At 40.9% G+C, this 20,410-nt stretch overlaps 2 protein-coding genes across 6 annotated transcripts in view; one reads left to right on the top strand and one right to left on the bottom strand.

Annotated features, from left to right (window-relative positions):
• Nucleotides 1-19,811, bottom strand: part of Sano (CABIT domain-containing protein serrano) — a 128,623-nt gene extending 108,812 nt beyond the window's left edge. For 3 of the 5 annotated variants that reach the window (XM_077422346.1, XM_077422345.1, XM_077422348.1), the window contains exon 1: nucleotides 19,400-19,811. The gene's annotated coding sequence lies outside the window, so the exon portion shown is untranslated. Of the gene's footprint in view, nucleotides 1-19,395 lie in introns of all 5 variants that reach the window. The other 2 variants (XM_077422347.1, XM_077422349.1) reach the window with 1 other exon arrangement.
• LOC143906334 (cytochrome c oxidase assembly factor 5) overlaps nucleotides 1-20,410 on the top strand; it is a 91,279-nt gene that overhangs the window by 39,923 nt on the left and 30,946 nt on the right. The window lies entirely within an intron of this gene.

Genomic DNA, 20,410 nt, shown 5'->3' with positions numbered 1-20,410 from the left:
CTAGCAAACTCGGACGTACGTTGCAGAACGCGCCCGTTCGATTATTAGCCATCAATTAAAATCAATTAAGAACGTGCGCTGTGAAAACACAAACCCGCCGAGGTCGACGCGGCATGGCAGTCGCTTTATTCGCTCGAAAAATCGATTCCTTCCAAGTCGATTACAATCTCGGCGATAGTCTTTTAAAAGTGCCGGGAGAGAGAGCAAACGTTTAATAGCCTGCACAGTAAGTCTTACGCGCGTAACGGCTGTCCCGTTACGTTCCCTATCGTCCATTAAATCGCAATTAATTAAATACGAAAATTATTCATCTCGACCGTGCGCGTTACACGCGAGCCCGGTCCCGTGTAACGTGGAGCGCATCGCGTTGGTAGGTACGCAAACACATCTACACGCCATTCACATGACAACGAGCGCGGTGCCGCGAGAGAAGGTGCCGATGATTAATTCCAGGCGCAACGTTCCCCGACGTCGTTACGCACGTCGTGTTCCTCTATACTCGCCGGAGATCGAATTCCCCTAACCTTGTAAAGCGGCGGCTTACACGCCGTTATACATATCGTCGAAGGTGTCGAAGGCGCACGGCAAAACACCTACACGCGGAGCAGCGAAATAGACAGATTAGACAGCTACATACGTTCATTGGCTTCGGAGACGAGCTGTCCCCCTCTTTTTTCTCTCTCTCTCTTTCTCTCTCACTCTCTTTGCCTCGCAATCTATTTCCCACACCTCGGAACACTTTCGAGAGACGTTTGTCTTTTACAAATTGATGAAAGAACCGTATAAATGTGTTTATTAATATATACATAGTCTCTAAATATATCTTTTAATAGATATCTCTTTTAATAGATAAGAACAAATTTAATTGATCTACTTGCTTCAATTTCTGCGTCATAATTGCTGCTTTAAACTGGCTTTAACTGACGTTTCATATTTCTATTTATTTTAAGAAACTCGTTTGAGTCGCGCAATCCTCGATCCTTTTCCATATCAGACATGTTTCATATGGATAATATAAGCACGCTATAGTAGGCGAACTGCGAGAATGTCATCGCGGCCTTGACATTTTACGCGCGCGATGCACGGATGCATTTGCGGAATTTCCGATGCACGCTCGCTCTCGCATTCGGTTTTCGTGACAGATGGAAGAGGGCAGCTGCGCATTAATTACATTACAAATTAATGTGGAAACAGGCGTATTATCCTGGATGGTAAATATATCCTGGGTGCGTGCGATTAATTGAGTTGAGTAATTAGTAAAGTAACTAATTAAAAAAACATTCAATTATTATATCAATTATCTCCACATCACATAAATCTAGATTTCTGTATATATAAATAACTTTAGGTAATAATTAGGTAACATTACTAAACAATATATTAAATAACATTTGTAGACTTTTTATCTGATAAAATTTAGATTACAGAAATAATGTCTTTGCCTTAGGCTCGACTATATCTCCGGTAATTATCTCGACTTTTTTCTATAAAATCGCGCACTTTTTCCTACAGTGTGCATTATAAATACACACACACACAGTACATTCTTTTCTTATAATTTGATATAATACTTTTTCATTATACTTTGATATAATATCGTGACTGCAATAAAAACTCAAAGCATATGTACGACATTACAAATGCACAAGAAAGAGTCTTGGCATTAATGGCTATAATTAGATAGAAGAGTCCATTTCACATATCAATGAGACGACCATTGAACTCCATATAATTATCCGGCTATCGTCTCCTCGTTGAACCTGCAGTATAAATAGCCGCGTGTGTCAGCGCTGCAGAATTATGCATCGTCAGACTCATTGGGAGAAAACGCCGTTATTGTCGGTTTTCCTTACGAATTTCAAGTCACAGGGACAATGTGTGTGTGTGTGTGTGAGTAAGGCTATAAATACAGCCGGCATTGCAGAAAATAATAAGTCTATAAAACGAAGACACATTATTTCGAATGACATCTTGGTTTAAAAATAACTGATAACGAGTTCAAGTACGAGCAATTTAATAATTATTCACGCAGAATATGTCCTCAATTTTTAATCATTTGTAAAGTAAAAGTATATAATATTTAACTGGCTAATATATTTTTAAAATAAAATGAGACTTTATATATATACAATATATATATATATATATATATCGATGCACATATTGTGCAACATAATTCCCCCAGTATTAACAATATTATTTCAAATGCAGTGTCAAAATTTTTATATTCATTAAAGCTGAACAATTTATGAAATAAAATTTTTTGTTGACTGAGACACGTTCGATTTACTAATTTATATCAATGAGTTATCGATGATAATTCGTCGATATAACGTTAGAAGGATAGACAAGAATATTCGACTTATCCCTTAAGCACCGAGTACCGCGAGCGGCGCGTACAAAACGCCTCCGCGAGAGAATACAAAGAAACATTTCGCGAAGGGAGAAGATGCTCGTATCCGCGCGAGACGCCTCGTAAGAAGCAATCTCTTACGCGAGGCCAAGAAATCGCCTGCTCACTTTTCTACATTCTACGAATAAAATGATAAGCCGGCGATATATCCTCTACGTTATATTCTCTCGCAGCACACATCTCCGCGACTTTTTCTGCGATCTGTGCGCGAGGAACGAAGGAAAGAAAAGAAAGAGAGAGGAAAAGAGAGAGACGAAGAGAGAGAGAGAGAGAGAGAGAGAGAGAGAGAGAGAGAGAGGAGGGACAGAACCCTTCCCGGTAAGACGATGATCGGTCGTCGCAGCCTTGAAACCTGTCTCCTCGGGCCTGGCAAGTGCACGACTAAAGCGGGTCCTCGATTTACACGGCGCCAGACCAAGATCAGCGCGGAGAAATGCGTGCGCCGCGCGGTACGTTCTTTTTATTAATGAACGGAAAGCCACCTCGACGAAGGTCGCGCCTGCCGATGATCTACATTAAATGACGATGATCCTCCGACAGCGTAATAAGCGGACGGAAAAATGCGTGACGTTTGAGTGATATTAAACCTCTAGCTATGCAATGGTGTAAGATAGACGGGGAGATTTATTCACCCCTGAGAGAGAGAGAGGAATACCTATTCAGGAATACCTACGAAAAGATCACTCGTGCAATCGAGATTACATAATGTTGTGTTAAAGCGTTAAAATTGAGACGTGAGACAAAAGAAAAGAGAAAGCGGAACATATTCTCAGATATTACAATAAAATTGGATGTTTTTACCCTGTCTTGAAACGGCACATATCCGTATGACTTTGTAACTCCGTATAGGCTTCTCGTAAATTTTTGAATTTGCATCTTTGTGACTCTCAAGAAAGTAAAAATCTTGCGAAATAAAGCGTGTATTTTCTGCGCGCGCGCGTCACCGTGCAAGCGATGCCGAACGATTTTTTTTTCGTACGTCATATTGCGCCCGACGTTGGCCAATGTATCGGTCGCCATGGGCCGGGGCGACAAAAGTCGGCCGATCCAGTTGAACACATACACGGCCTTATTGTTATTTACGAGCCGCGATATGAGGTATTAAGTAACGCTACTTTCACTGTCGCCTACACGGTCGTTAAATTCCTGCCGTCTGTGCTCCGAAAGGTTCCGACCGTTCGCGAAACGACGAAGCACGGCGTCTCTCGCGTTGCGCGCCGCGCGCCCGACCTGCTTTGACTGTCGAAATTAATGGTAGCCCGCCGATTCAGCACGATCGTATTACACGAACTGCGCCTGGTGAACGATCGATCTAATCATCGATCTAATCTCTTCCGCGAAATTGAGATATTATTAATCCGACAGTCCGACGCACGTGAATTTGCACGCGCGCGCGTTTGCGACCGCCGCGCGCCGTGCGCGCACGTTTTGCACGTGGTTATACGAACAACTAATCTACCACAGCTTGTAAGAAGTAATAGATCGCGTCGGCCGAATAGTCGTCGTAAATATTACCCAACGAGATATCGAATAAACCTGCACAATTATTGGACGTAAAATGAGGATATCGAATGTGTAAAGTAAGACCGCTAAGGAGTTAATACTAAACTTTCTCTATATCAGCGTCTTTAATAATCGCATCGATCATGCAGAAAAAGAGTCCAGCAATAAAATCGATTGCACGAACGGATCGTATATCTAACTTCGCTTCCGCCTTTTCACTAACTTCATATTGATTTCTCGTCTAAATGCTTTTGCGGCATATTATTTTTGGCATATTACTTTATGACTTAAGCTTCAAATCACAAAAATAGAAAATAACATTATTATTATACGTTAACATTTTCAATTAATTTTACTTTAATTTAAGGTCCAATTACTTACTTTTAACCTTTTTAATGAGATTTTACAAATCCTGAAAAATATTCGAGATACCCAATCTCGAAAACTTTTACTAGAACCATCACTGGAACATTACTTAATGACGTTGATGTAGCATATATGCGTGGATCAATAATGCATTGACTCTACATTCTGAGACTAGCACGAGGAAGAAGAGGCGAGGATTCGCGGCCACGGTAGGCCAGACCGACAATAGGTAACCTTGAATTTAGCAGAGCGGAAACTACGCCTATGCTCCCTTCCAGCCTCTCTAATTACTTTCTCCGCGGCAGTCTATCGCCAAGATCTGGGCGAATATGGGCGCGAAACTATCCGGCTGCTCCGTAACGTACCGTGCATGACGTAATAGTAACCTACTTCCGCTCGGTGTTCATTCATGTGCTATGAAAGAAGCGAAGGGAGAGAAGAGGAAAGAAATAGCGTCGGTATATCTCTGGCCCCTTTTCTCCTTTTCTCTTCTACGTGCCTCTTCCACGTCCTAGGCACGCACGCGTCTGTCGGCGTATCGCGGTTATCGCTTTATCTCCCTCCTGATTCTCGAATAACCGGGGATTGAATCCGGATTTCAATTATGTAGACTCACGGACGCGATCTCTATGTTTGCGTGCTGACGGAAACTCGTCAATCGATGCACGACCTATCATCTTTCGGATAGCACTGGAAAGATCAACCGCTTGCCGCGAAGTCATATCCATTTTTAATCCGTACAAATGGTTCAATTTCGATAGGATTAGGCGAGATTCGCGTTTGTGTGTTAAAAGTAAAATTAAATAACTATACGCGTACACGATATCACTCAATGTGAAACGAGTACGTAGAGTACGAAATATCCGAGATATTTCCGGAGATTGCACGGGGACAAAGCATGAGAGTGAGATTGCACGAGTGTGAAGTTTGATCGTGAACTCCTCCGTTTCCTTTGTACCTTAAGTAATACCGATGATTATGCATATAAGACCCATTCTCCACGGACAATTTCGAAGTCCTACATAAATTGCGAGAGCGCGACCGCGCTGCGTGCAGCAAAACGCCCGGCGCGAATGCATCCATGCGTGCGCGCGTGCACAGTAAAAGTCGATATAGTTACTCACAGTCGAAGGAGCCCAGAGAAGCGCGCACGAGATACCCGGACCATTTGCGGCGGATCACGCGCACGGTCGTTTCTGTTCCGCACGTAAGACAGACCTGCCTAACGATCGACACTAATGGCCTGCAGAGGAGGGTATTAAACTTAATATTGCGTGGGAGGCAAGCTCACTTTTGTCGGCGTGGAGAACGCAGTCGCGTATATATGTATAGTCGGGGCGATTTCGCATGGACGAATAAGCGAGCCGCGGTGCGTCTACCCGCATTGAACGCGGCAATGCACTAATGTCGAACACTTTCGTCAGGAAAACGAAACGACATATGCTCCGTTTTTAGTCGAAAATTAAAATCTTAAGGCCATCGCACACAAAATGCATAGCTTAGCATAAGCGTAGCATAAGATCGCTAAACAAATGAGCATCTAGCATAAAGTCGCCATATTAATTTACATAAGATGTTCATTGGTCCAGCGATCGATCTTATGCTATGCATATGCAGTCTATGCAATTTTGTGTGCGATGGCCTTAAGACTTTCTTAAAGAATGGTCTGTTTAGAGATAACGTTACGTTACTTTCTTGATATTCTTGAGTACAAATATACTTGCAAAGAGAAATGTGCTTTGCACATCATTGCACTAGATTAATTCAAGAATCAATCGCACGCTCTACAAGTCACGAACAAACGCGGATATTCTTCATCGTTCGCGGACACGTTTCAGGATATCGTTCGAACAATGAAAAAACAAGTGACAATTGTAGGCGTCGGATCACGCGAATGCTCGCTCGATCGCAGAATGCGGTTAACACTTCTCGGCAAGTAGAGCGTTCCTCGCTACAAACCTGACCGATCGACGATATTCCACGATCGTCGCGCTGAGTCACGCTGAATCTGCCGCGTGTCGCCGAGAAGAGAAGCCAGGTTGCAGCCGACATATCGGAAGCGGAAAATAAACGAGCCATTTTTTTGCCATTTCATTGGAAGTCATTTCGCCGGGTACGCTCGAGCGCGTAACGACGCGATAACGTCGCGATCTCTACAGATGCACGAATGTCTTTTTTATCACGGGAGGAGCCCCGCATCCCTCCCCCCCCCCCTCCTGAAGAAGACGAGACAAGAATCTAATCAGATTTTCTTTACTGGATACTATTCCTCGATACAAACACGTCGAACAGGATGGATAATGGACACGACACAAGTAAAAAATCCGTATCTGAGGAGCAGAGGAGAAACTAGTCAATATAAAAATCACTGTAAATTTTTCTACAAAAGAAGAAATTACTCACAGATATCTCTGTGTAGCAGCATAAAGCAGGAAACTTTAAAAAATGAGTCCGATTTCTAGCGCATAGTCTAATAGAACATGGTTCGAGATTACGCTTATTTTTTATCGTTGAAATAACAAATCATATTTGTTTGTCTCTACTCGTTTACACCAAAAGGTACACGGACTTAACACAGAAAATTATGATAATGAAAAAGGCGTGGTTGCGTGGAAGAGGGTGAATAATGTTCACGATGCTCGAAGAGAGAGAGAGAGAGAGAGAGAGAGAGAGAGAGAGAGAAAGAGAGAGAGTGAGTTTCGCTCAGCAGAACGACTTAACGCACTGCTTCGCAATATTGCAATGTGCGCTCGTTTACAGCTGTCAATCTTGCTCGCAGCAATGTTATTAAATCCATTTACGTGCGGCGTATAAATGTATACTCAGTAGACAAGATGCTTCACGGGTTTCTTCTCTACTCGAGTCGGACGCGCGGTTCGCAATCGAAACATCTTGATTATTGACCGCAGAAACGATCAGAGAATGCGCTTCGTGATCCGAGACATCTAACACGCGGCGAATAATTAGCGTAATCAAAAGTTCGTTAGTAAAAATCACCGTAGGTAGCTGTTAACATTATCACGAGGTGCTTAAGTAAGATGCAAAAATTAAAATATCCGCGCTGCCGTGCAATTGCCTCGTTATTATTTAATGGCAGATTTACTGAGGAGTTTCTGACGAGTTTCCATAATAAAAGATAAACAAAAAACAACATTATGAATACTAAGTATATCGTTAATAATATTAAAAAAATTGTATTGAATAAAAGGAATTTAGGCTTTTGTCATTTATTTATGCTCCCTTATCAAACTCTTTTCGACAACTCCGTGCTAAGTAATTCTTTAACTCTTGAAAAAAATTAACTTTCAGATTTACATTCTTCTCTGCTTGTCAGCTACAGATATTCATTTCATTTAAATGATTCTATCTATATGTGCCTGAAGAAAGAAATCCGTCGAAATCATGGCACCACGCGACATGCGAATAGCATGTACACGTGCATGCCGACATGTCAGAAAGAAGATATTTAAATACCGTACTGAAACATGTTTTTGTATAGATCATGTTACTGCTACGTTGATGGATAATCCAGTTGCATGTCCGACGTGTCGAAACATACGTTCGATAAAGAGCTATTAATTACGCAAGCGATACGGTAAGTAAGACGCGTGTACATGCTGAATTTAAGGACACCGCTGTCCGAACTGGTTAAAAAAAAAGCGGAATAAGAATCACGACGATGCTAACTATATGTGGCACGCATATATGAATCATTATCTACATGGACTGCGTTATAATCGAACAACCATGGTTATACGCAAACTGCAAGCGTTATCCGTTCATCTGGAGCAATTCATCTACGGTAACTGGCAAAGGCTAGCCGAAAGAATGACAGTCCGTCGTGTAGACTTTGCTAAGCTACGTTGCACAAACCATAGTAATTCGAATCGGTGGTAATCGGCCGAGGTGAAAGAGAATATTTCGTAACGCGGTTAATTGCACACGTGCAAAAAATACCGATTATTAGCTTACTTTCCTACGACAATGATTTATAGGCTTGCATAGGCTATGAAAACCATTAACGCGAGATTACGCGAGTTGCGAAAAAAAGTACTGGTGGTAAGGAAAATAATTGGCTCTCCGATATAATGATTTTATACGGATAAAACAGATGCGGGTTCTAAATTGACCCTGAATACGTTGATTAAGGTACCATTGAATATACAAGCGTGCGTGATAGGTCGCTGATCAACCGGTTGACCGTAAGATTTCCGGTCAGACCGGGTGAAAGTATGTCACATTCGTCACAATATAAGATCTTAACGGACTGCGTAAAACATTTAAATCTCTATAACACGAATATCCGTGTCAGTCATGCTTAAAGAGAACATTACAACTACAATCTTATCCTCGTATAAGTTTTAACTCGATCGTCATTACTATTCTATGTATCGCGTAATATAGATAGAATCTCTTTCCTAAAGAAAATTGGAAACCTTTATTTTGCAATATCTTTGAAAAAACTATCCATTAAAAAATATAATACTTCATCTGCATTATATATATGTGTATATAAATAAATCGATCATTCTTAACGTAAGTTCAAATATACGCATTCTATTCAATCTTTTCTCTTGTACATATATATATGCGTATAATATCATGTAGAAATACGATGTTTTATACTTGGATCATTCTATTGGTACCTATCAATACATTCATCTCTGACATACGAGACTTTTCGAGCCGTTTATCTTCGTCGTAAAACGTCAAGCGAGACAAATGCGATTCGCAGGAGTCCTTTGTTCGTCGCTTTTCCAAGAAGCTCGCGGGCGGGATCTAAAGGCTCCTCCACCCCCATGTCACACAGATCAAGAAGATCCATTAGATTATTTCCGATCGGGATCCCACCGACCTTCCCTGCGGCTGAAATAGGACCTTCGCCTCTCCTATGTGTCCTTTTTTGCTCGCGAGCAGAAAAGACCTACACGTTTCCCCCCGGGCATTCGCTCATAATCAACAAATCGTAGCCGCGGAGCATCTATTCGCTTCGATTGAGGCTAATTTGTAGCATAATGGAAGGAGAGGATCGCTGCCCGCACCCTTTGCGGGGCAAATTGGTTCCTTTAGTTTCTAAGAAGTGGAAGGTTACATCTTCGAGGGCAAACCGGATCGCGCCACGTATATCGTATCACGTAAGAGCTAGCTAGATTAAGCCAGTCGTTTCTCTGAACCACCAACGGCGAATTAGTAGACGATGTACCGTTTCGATCTTTTTTTTTTCTAGCACCTGAGATCGGGCGTGAACGCCCAAAAATCGAATGTAGAATAGTAGCAGGAAATAGAAATCGTGATCGCGTTGAAACATGTAAATTTTTAACACTTTGTAAAAAAATATCTTAACCCTCCATCTGTAAAAGTGAGTCTACGTCGTGTGTCCGAGCCAAAACTATATAATATATAATATTAAATACAATATTAAAAACGCACTCTTAAAATGTGCCGAGTAATAAAATGAATAAAGATATGTTGGACATTTTTCAAGGGGTCGTAATGGTCCGTTAATGTAAATGTATGTACACTGCATTACACGACTAGCACATACGAATTAATTTCACCGTGGAATAATAATAGCTGGTTGCACTTAGTAATCACACGCATACGGGTAGCTAAAAGTACGAACATATGCTACGCGATTCGCCGGTGCTTTTATGCTCTCGCTGCGGAACGTGGGTATTATTCGCGAAAATCGTCCCACGAAGGCTGCACTGTGTCAAACGGGTAGAATTGCCTGGCGAACGACGTGAAAATGAAACGGGGGCAAGACGCGCGTGCGTAGCCTTATCCTCCTTCGAACCGAGAAAGAATTAATGCGTCTATTGTCTTTTCACGGAATTCTAAGTCGACGAACTTTACGACTGCGCATGGAACATCCGTAAAGGAAAATCGTACGAGATTCTTATTTCCTTAGTTAACTCAAATTTTTAAAAACTATTTTCCGCGTTCAATTTGCAAAGCATTCTTTAACAAAATCAAATACAAACACACAACAATCAAATTAAATTCAACAATTAAGTTAACAGCAGTAAAAAAATTTTAATCCACCCGTCGACTAAAACCATGACAAGATAAAAATTTTCTCTTCTTATAGAACCTTATTGTTATGTGCTAGGGGATGCTTTAAAGTAGGGTAAAGAAGGTCAGAGACGCATAAAGACGCACATGCGGCTGAGTGCAGAAGGAAGGGGGCGACTGTACGCATTTTAAGTACGCGCGGCGCGTTTCTTGGTAACGAAGCAATGAAAAAATACCGGGAGAACTGGCTGTGTGTATGTTTCCCGGGGCATATAACGACCATAATAGGAAGGTAGAGGAATCTTATCCCCAGAACCAGGTTACGTTTGCCCGTTGTTATGCCGGATGGTTTCAACCACCGTGTCTGGGTGATCCACGGGATCTGGGTGAGACCGCGTGAGAGAGATAAAAGCGGAGAACGCGAGTAAGGTATAGACCGAATAAAAGAGGGAATGAGATAATGAGAATGGCGGGAAGGCGGAAAGAGGCAAGGGGCGAACAGAACTCGGCGCTTCGCTTCTTCCCTCCGCGCCCTGAAGTCGAAGGTATAAGAAAACAGGCAAGTAACGCAAGGCGTACGTCGAACAGATGCAACTAATACCTGTGCTTTAAGGAGGTTTGATGACTACAACAAAATGCAGAGTTTCATGAAATTTTAATACGTTGTTCTGGAATGCAAAATAGAATTATGTGAATTTTTTAGGAATTTTTCACCGTCCCGTTTTGAAAAAAATCTACTCAAAAAATTTAAAAAGTACAATTTTTGGATTACATTTTTTTCAAAACGGGACCGTGAAAAATTGCCAAAAAATTCACATAATTCTATTTTGCATTCCAGAACAACATATTAAAATTTCATGAAACTGGCTGCATTTTTAATATAGGTTTTTATGGAAAATGATATATATTGCATATACCTTCAGAATGAAATAAGTGCAAGAAAAAATGCAAATGATAAGGAAAGAAAAATATGCACGTGTAACTTAATAATTTACAAATAAATGAGCGATAGACAGTGGAATCTTACCGCACATTTCGTAGAAAAATTAATTATTAAAGCATAAATTGCTTGATTTTTCGTCTGCTAGACTGCCACGGTCGTGAACGACGTGAACAGCAGCACGCATTATACGCACGCGGCGACCAATCAAAGCAATCCCCTTCATTCCCACTACTTCAAACGCTAGTGCGCTGTTTCCAGAACCCCCGCGTCCCACTACTCCCTCCGATGAAGCCATCGAACCTCCTTAAGGAAACGGAATAACCTGGAGCAGTTCGTGCGTGTCGAGCGACTTCGAAATGGAAAAGCGGCCTTTCGAGAGCAGTCGATTCCGCGTTCAACGAAAGTGCGTCTTGCAATGAGATATTTCCATCACCGTTATTCAGAGTGCATTGATTTTGTTGCTCAATTAAAAAGCAATGTCTCGAACAGTACAGCGCATGTAGTAAGAGATATTTATAAACGTAGTGTCTGAACGGCTAGACGGCTTCCGCGCGAGCTGGTGTTTTCCAATCAAACAAGTTACGCGAACTTGTTTAAGATGAAAGTTCAGGGTAACGTGTACCTATTCGCGTGAAATCTAGCTTAATTTATTCACTTAAAAGTCACCTTTATATAGTATAAATTAAGTGTAATATTGTTCTTTTCTGGAAATTAAAATGTACTCTTATCAGACAAAGAATCTTAAAAAATATTTCCGTTATATTTTACATATAACCTTTCACATATTTCCAGGCTTTAATTATAAGCTTCATAAATACATCAATATAAATAGATTATAGGTAAAACAAGATATTAATCTCGTAGATTGATTCGACTTATCTGACTAAATATTCATTAATTTTAATTTTATTGTAGGTCAGTATAGAGGCCAATGTACAGCAGCGTCAGTATACTATCTCTTGGTACTGTCTCTTGGATTTATTATGCGAAGACAGACTACCGCACCTGCAGCTGGCACTTATGGTCACGCGGATACGCTCTCTCTTCGCGCGGCATGGCAGGTGCACGCTCCAGAGTAATATCTAATCCGCGTTAACGACGACCGAGTTTCGCACGGTTAAAGTCTTAAGCGGCTTCCGACCCGGTTATTAAACCTCACATCCTGCGTAACGATTTCTCTCGTTACAGCAGAAACGTCCACATCGCGCTCTCGCGTAGAGTGATCGACCGATTTGTAATAAAACAATATTTGCAGCATTCATCGCCAGAGATATCCATTATGATAGAACACGGGAACGGAAACAATTTGAATATCAAAATAACATCATTACACGATATGATAATAATAGATTTATACTTGTGGTGAAAGTCATTTCTTCGAATATTCTAATTTTGAAAACAAAACAACGTACGCTTTTTGTGTAATAGAGCAAATAAATTAATTTATCAACTATTATTTACTATTTAATTAATCACCAATAATCAAACTTCTCGTAAACACATACGTAAATAAATACATGAAACGGGAGGTCTCTCATGGTGCGTCTCCACCTGAGAGTAAGAACTCTCGAGAGCAAAAAGAAAGAGAGAGAGAGAGAGAGAGAGAGAGAGAGAGAGAGAGAGAGAGAGAGAGAGAGAGAGAGAGATACTCTCGAGAGTCTCTTTAGAGAGTTCTTACTCGCAGGTGAACACGCACCTTTATAGTAGTCGAAGACTTAAACGATCAAACAAATTACCGAATAAAACCGTCGCTGATACCCGGACATTATTAGCAATAAGGGTAAGAAAATATGCCTGTTGAAGATCGAAGAATGCGTTTATTAAAAGATGCGAAAATTGTTTATTAAAATTGACACCGTTAGTTGATAAAAACTAAAAGTTGAATATAACGCTCAAGATACGATATCATTTATTGGAGAAGATGCTAACTAGGGCTAACCACGCCTCGCGGTTAATCGCTACCTCAAGTAACATCCGGAATATTAATTAAGTACGTGATTAATAATAAAGGGAGAGTGAGGGTCGGTTAAGCGCGGATAAAAGTAGCGCCGGACAGCGCGCGACTAGGCGCCACAGTTATCGTAATTATTGTAATTGGCGTTTACGAAGGGCTATGGAAACACTCACTCCTTATTCCCTTCCTCGAGAGCATCGGACCGGAGAGGCGACTCGATCTTCCGGTTCTACGATCGAAAGTAGATGCAAAAGCTTCAGGCGAGCAGGCAGGCAGACAGGCAGGTCTCTCGCTGCTCCGCTGCTCTGGCTCCGATACGTTCAAGTACAAAAAAAGATCCACCTTAATATTTTAATAATACTCCTCGATTGAACGAGAATCATTAGACGAGCTACCGTAGACACGGTGGGGAGATACGCGAACCTGGGTACGACGACGTATATCAATCGAATATGGAAATCGACGAGCGCCATTAACGGAACTCGGGCAGAACTCGCCCCGGCCTAAGTAAATCTTGTATACGTGTTATATTTTAAGCCGGTATTTATGAAACATTTATGTCGTGCTATATAATTACGAAACATTCTCACGACAAGCGAAAGTCTTGACGATGTTGAAAAAAGTCCAGAATTAATCTCTTCTATCTATAAAATTAACCTTCTGCTAACGGTATAACGTTATAAAAAATGTTACCATCTCTTAAAGATGATCTACAAGTATTTCTATGTAATCAAATTCCAATTAAACGTTTGTTGAAATATATCTTAATTAAATATCGATAATGGGATTGATTTCTACTGCGATGAGATTTCGAAATTGCGCGATATATGACATTATCACACTGATGGCATTAATAAATACGTTCCAAGAAGTCCCGATAGTGTATCTGCTAATTGCGAAACTAACGTCACGATGATTAAATACGTGCTGTGCGTGTAATTCAATACGGATTGCATTGTGAATGACCGATCGTGCGATATGCCGATTAATCGAACCTATACGCGCGAGCGTAGAAGCAACGATTCTGCGGGAAAGCGATCGACGTGTACCGTGGTAAGAAGCATTGCTTCGTAAAACCGATATCGATTGATAAACGAGAAATCGGCGCGGTAGCGGTGATTTCCCTCCCACCTCCGTCTTCTATTGACAATCCATCCAGTGACTTATCTCACCGCGTAAACTAATTCAAGTAGATTTCTCGCATGAACGTTTCGAAACGAAAGCTTTACTATTGTCGATCGACTGCTAAAAAGATAAGAATTGAGGAGATAGAGATTAATAAGATAAATAACAATCGTACCATTTTATAGAGACAGCCTCGTAAACTCGTTCCACTGCGATATAAACATAAACCATATCTTTTCTCTATGTATGATGGTTCAAAAACGTTTATGTGACTTATATATGAAATTATCTTCTTTTCTTATTGTTAGTTGTTATCTCATTGTTATATTAAGATTGCATTTACTTCTTTGTATATAACATATCCCCTCTCCATTCTTAGACAGAATTACGCTGTGCAGTTACAATAGAAAAGACTTATCTACCATATCTTTCGTCACGTTTATCATTTTCGCCGATAATGCTTTAATACAGTGAAACTATAGGACCGTGCTCGAATAAGTCGTGCGCAAACAATAGCGCACACTTCCGCGATTTACATTTTATTCGAATGCATTCTTGCCGCGGGCTGACGTTTGCAACTGAAGTTGAAATTAAAGCCGGTCAAGAACATCGTTCGCGAAGGCCTTCGCTTGAACCCTATGGCTGTTTGCATTTTTTCTTTAAGTATGAATTTAATAATTCTCGAGAGCAAAATAGACATTCGCGTAATGGATTATTGGCGGAACGAAAGAAAGTTTTGCTGATATTCTATGGTAATCGACTCGTAAATTGAAATACAAAACAGTATTACTAGCCTGTCTAATTTACGTTCGATATAAAGTGGAACGTTGCCATGATACTTCAAAGGAGATGCAAAAGTACTTAAATTGATATAAATCTGATGACAAGCTCTTGCGTCCGACTCGCATTTAGATGTGATTTTATTTATTAGAATAATCGTGATCATTAACCAGTAAAAAACAAAAGACCATCTTTTACTTTTTTTTTAATTTCTCTTAACTCAAACATCAAATTTTATAACCTATCCGTAACTTATCAGTTAATATATGTATATGTATTATATCGAAGGGGAAAATTCTACATAGAAACTGCAGCAACGTTTACAGATAACCGAGGCACATGACAATATATTCTCGCGCGGATTTTCTTGCAAATCGCGGTTATAGCTAGCACTCGACAATTATACGCTATTACGATAGCTCGTTTAGTCGAGGGTGAGAGCGAGCAGAAAAGGGCTCTAATTACTCGGCCTATGGTAGGCTCCCTTATACGGTTCTTTATCTTATCGTGTAATATACCAACAGTGTTCACGATATCGTCGACTCTCTGCGCAGGATAGCGTAGATGCCCGCGTAATTCGGTCCTAACGCGTGCTCTCGTTATCGCTTTTATCATTCGACAAGTACACCGGCAGATCCATTGGAATTCGCGGTAAAGCGGCAACGGACCTATACCGTACATGCATGCACATAGTGTAAATATCAAGCAAACATCGAAGTCGCAGAATCTTAGGTTTTCATCATTATCTACCAGCCGAAGTGATAATACTGAATGATTAACATTTATTTTTAAACTACAGATTATTCTTATCATCCGGCAAGTTTAATTTTTCTCAAAGTTAATTAGAAAACTACGTGCTTCGAAACAATACACAGATACATAGGAATACAAAGTCATTAATTTTATTAAATCGGATTAAGTCTAATTTTAGAATTTCAGTTAAACATAGAATTACATATTTGTATTATCAATGTTATCACACGCTCAATATCACAATAATAAAGAATGATTCAATCGACGTTAAAAAATGTAGTCCACACATATAAAAAAAGTGTTACAACTGAAAAAAGACTTATTTTTGAGAACTATATATGTATAAACAAAAAAAAGATTCATATATAAAACTTATAAACTATTATTTAGTTTGTTTCTCTAAAATTTGCACTGCAATATAAAATAAAATCTGTTTCTCAAATGTAATTTTCCACACAACTGAACTCGATAAGTTTATTTTTCAATGATTTCTATCGGTTGCCAAGATGCGAAATAACACTTCCGGATCTATCCTACCTTAGAAAGACGATGATGTCGATCCGAGGAAAGAAACGTTTGATCACTCTCGCCGGATACATAAAATGACAGCAGAAAGAACACGTAAAAAAATACCGTACGATAACGGAACGTTCGGGGATCAGCGCGAGGATCGAAGAATCGTCACATTCGTTATACGACCGTGAGGAAAGCAAACGCCTCGTGACTGGTCAACAATCATAATTAATGCGCTCACGTAATTTCATTTCTAACACGCGGCCTCGTTAGTATGCTCTCGTTCGCAAATGGTAAAGCGCGTATTCTACTGCAAGGACCACGCGCCGAGATGCGCACAGCTCATGACGCGCCCGCGCGCGAGCGACGCATTCTCCCTAACAATGTTTGTTATAGCAGACGTACGTCGAGGAATGTGCGCATTATATATCATTACGCACTATTACCCATTACATACCTCGTTATACCGTATATATCGTATATTATCCTAGATACGCCGGAGGAAAAAGTGAGAATTCTCTCTCTTTATCTCTCTCCCTCCCTCTCTCTCTCTCTCTCTCTCTCTCTCTCTCTCTCTCTCTCTCTCTCTCTCTCTTTCTCGCTCGCTCGCTCGCTCGCTCGCTCTGTGTGCCACTGATGAGACCCTTGGACCATTACCATGCACGTCCGCGGTGCATCGTGGCGCGTACGCGTGTGTGCACACGCGTTCGCAACACCATACGTGCGCACCGTATTCGCGCGCGTAATACTTGGCGCGGGCTATCTAATTGTATAGTAAATAACCTTCGTAAATTACGCATATACTTAATGCTTAATGCCGTCGTACGGCCGCGCGCGGTATTGTGCAGCGTGCCTATCGCGTTATGACATTCAATTGCAACGTGTCAGGCAATCACGGCCGCCTTACAGACTCCGACACTTTATGGCGCGCAGCGATATTGCACGCCGAGGAGCGTAGTCACCCGCCGGGGAGAGAAAAATAGGGAGAGAAAAATAGAGGAAGCAAAGAAAAAAAAATGGAGGAAAAATTCGTCGACGACGGTGACGATTCGACGCGCCGAGTCGTCCCGATAAATCGAGTTGATTCGCGCGAGAATAACTCCGAATTAATGAACGTTACCGTCGCGATGGCGACGTCGATAGCGCGTAATTGTTTTATATTTATCGCGTCGAGACGGAGAGCGATGCTTTGACCGGCGACGGATTAATTAACGAGGAAGATAAAACCGTCGGAGATTTTTTCGCTTCACGCTAATGACCGCTCTATTCCGTGTTCTCCATATATCCGGCAAGGAAGAAAAAAATCGCGCCTTTATTTATCTCATAATTAGCGGTAACATAGAGTCGTACGTTTGATCGATATTTCCGGTACGCGTATAATTTATTTATGAGACTGTAAATAGGATTAAAAAACTGGAGGTGAGAGTCGATCTTGATACGAAATGGAAAGCACATGGTGTTATGGTACATTTAATTCTCGTCTATTATTCATTTTATTTCAAAGCGGCCACATTGAAACGAGAACTCCTAAGTTGTTAATAAGGAAGATACACGCATCGTCGATTATACGTTAAAAATTATACGTTACATTTTACATTATACGAGAGGGTGATGCACTATTTAAGTCAAATGCTTTTCACGAGTGCGAGCAGAAAATATTGCTTTCTAGAAAAATGTAATTTTCACGAGAATAAATTCGCTCCGCCGCGGCGCCGCGTCGGCGGGTATTATTCGTTCACCTTGGATCCGACCTCTATGGCACGCACAGTGAGCAGGGAGGACAATGTCTGGCTGGCCTGCACTTTCTCCATAGCCGGATAAACCCGGAACAATGTTATAACGGACTGAATCGCGCGCGATTGCGTAAGCCCACACGAAAACCTTCCCCGGTAACATTGACTTCTTCAAGTGTAATTGGTGCTCGTGCTCCGATTACTAATCACCACCGCCGCACGGCGAACGGTGACACACATTCGATTTTAGCTGCAGCAGCGTGGCGATTCACGCGCGGCAGGTTCGCGCCTTCAGTTCGCGTATATATATTCGGAGTACATTGCCCGCGCGTCGAGAGAGTACAAAAAAGTCTCTTATACCCGCATAAAGCTCAATGTCTATTAAATGTAGAATTGTAGAGCAAAGCAAATAGACAAGAGAACAATCTACCATTTAGGAAATATCATTTCGAATGTAGGTGTTAATATGCAAATGTAGAAAGTACACCGTTATGATTATATTGCCTATAAAAATATTTTTAAGCCGTGCGGGATATATGTTAGAATTCATTTTAAAAAATAAACAACGGGATAAAAGCATTTGCGGGTCATTTTACAAGTATGACAATATAAATTTTTATCTTACAATTAGAGCATAAACTACGTCTTGATGAAGAAATCAAAAGCTTGTAATTTTTTAAACAGATCTCTTTAGATTTAGATAGAGAGATATCGGACTTTTTTATATATCAGAATGCGATTGTATGTGTTTGTACGTTGAAGTCGTTTTATCTTAGAGTACGTTATTTATCAAAGAAGAAAACCGCGGCAAAGAAGAAGACCTTGCCATAATGAACACGTTATGCAAATTGAAATTATAGTTCAGAACGAAACTTTAATTTCGATAATCATTATTGTAGGTAGTAGGTATTGTCAAACAAAAAGATCGTACGTAAAAATGAGATATGTTAATCAATTTATGAAAATACAAGTTGCATGCACAGCAGAGTTTACAATACAAAGTTCTGGTATTTTAAATCTAATTAATTTTTATAAATCAGTTATTAGATTTAGAATACAGAACTTTGTATATTGTAGCTATTCTCGTGCGTATCCGATGAATTTAATAATTTCCAAAAAAAACACGCTAATGGTGTAACGACACTTGTATACGATTTCAAAACTCTGCTCGTACGTTTGTCTTTTATTACAAATCATCAATCAACGCTAAGACTGGCATCGCGATCATAATAGACTAAATAGACGACGATCGCACGATGATCGGAAGATCATTGAATGTAAAACTCTATATACGTACTTACTTGCCAAAACTAAACTATCCGGTGATCAGTGTCGGTGATTGTTGACAGTGGTGGACGACGTTGTGCGTGGCACGTCCGTTTGTAAACTAATTTTTGCTCTTTCCCCACTGGTAACAACTCCACACTGTGGCACTGTGTACTACCGTGTACGTGTATCTCGCGAGTATACCCGGGGTGAGACCGGGAGACCGGGATACATCGATTTCGGAAGGCTCGCGCGCGAAACGGAACGGAGTCGACGACGGTATCGAGGCGACGGGAAGCGAAGTGAAGAGAACGGAAAGAGGCGTAGGCCACGTAAAACAGGGGGAGAAAAAGAAGAGAAAGAGAAAAAGAGAGAGAGACAGGGAGAGTGACGGACGCGAAGAGTGGCCCTGCTCTGACACAGATCACTGACCAGCTTCACTTCAGAACTGACGCGATACTAACTCGCGCTGCCGCGCGACATAACCGGCTCCGTAGCGCTCGGTTGCTTTCGTTGATGTTCGGCCCAGCTCGATCCCTACTATTCAAGTATACGGATATATATACGGTGTGTATATATATTCCGTATAGCAAAGGTGTGTATAACGTACGTATCAACGTAGCACGGGACGCGGCCGGGCCGTTGTGCGTATACGTGCGTGTGTACGGCCGTAGTACGTCAAGCTAACGTGTGTGTATACGAAGGTACGGATACGCCTACGCAATTTGGGCTGCAGACGATAATGAAGAACTTGCCCGTGCTTTACGCGAGCGTGCCGATACCGCGGAGATAGAACTTTTCGCGTAAAACTCTTCCTTACAAGGCCGGAAAACTACAAATTTCATATAGTTCTTATTATTAGATCGGTATACAACATTGATTTTTTATTTTCGATTTAGCAAAGATCTTCAACAAGGATCTTAATTTTCTATTTAACTTTTTAACGTTTTATACATTAATACAATCAAACGCTGCGTTAAACTTTCTCGTTTTGATATTTGTATTGTCACAAAATTTACGCGCGAATGTGCTTTTACATCTTATTT

Source organism: Temnothorax americanus, unplaced genomic scaffold, assembly GCF_048541705.1.
Source record: "Temnothorax americanus isolate GAGA-0224 unplaced genomic scaffold, ASM4854170v1 Scaffold7, whole genome shotgun sequence".
Classification (NCBI taxonomy): domain Eukaryota; kingdom Metazoa; phylum Arthropoda; class Insecta; order Hymenoptera; family Formicidae; genus Temnothorax; species Temnothorax americanus.
This window is presented reverse-complemented; position numbering and strand designations above follow the sequence as displayed.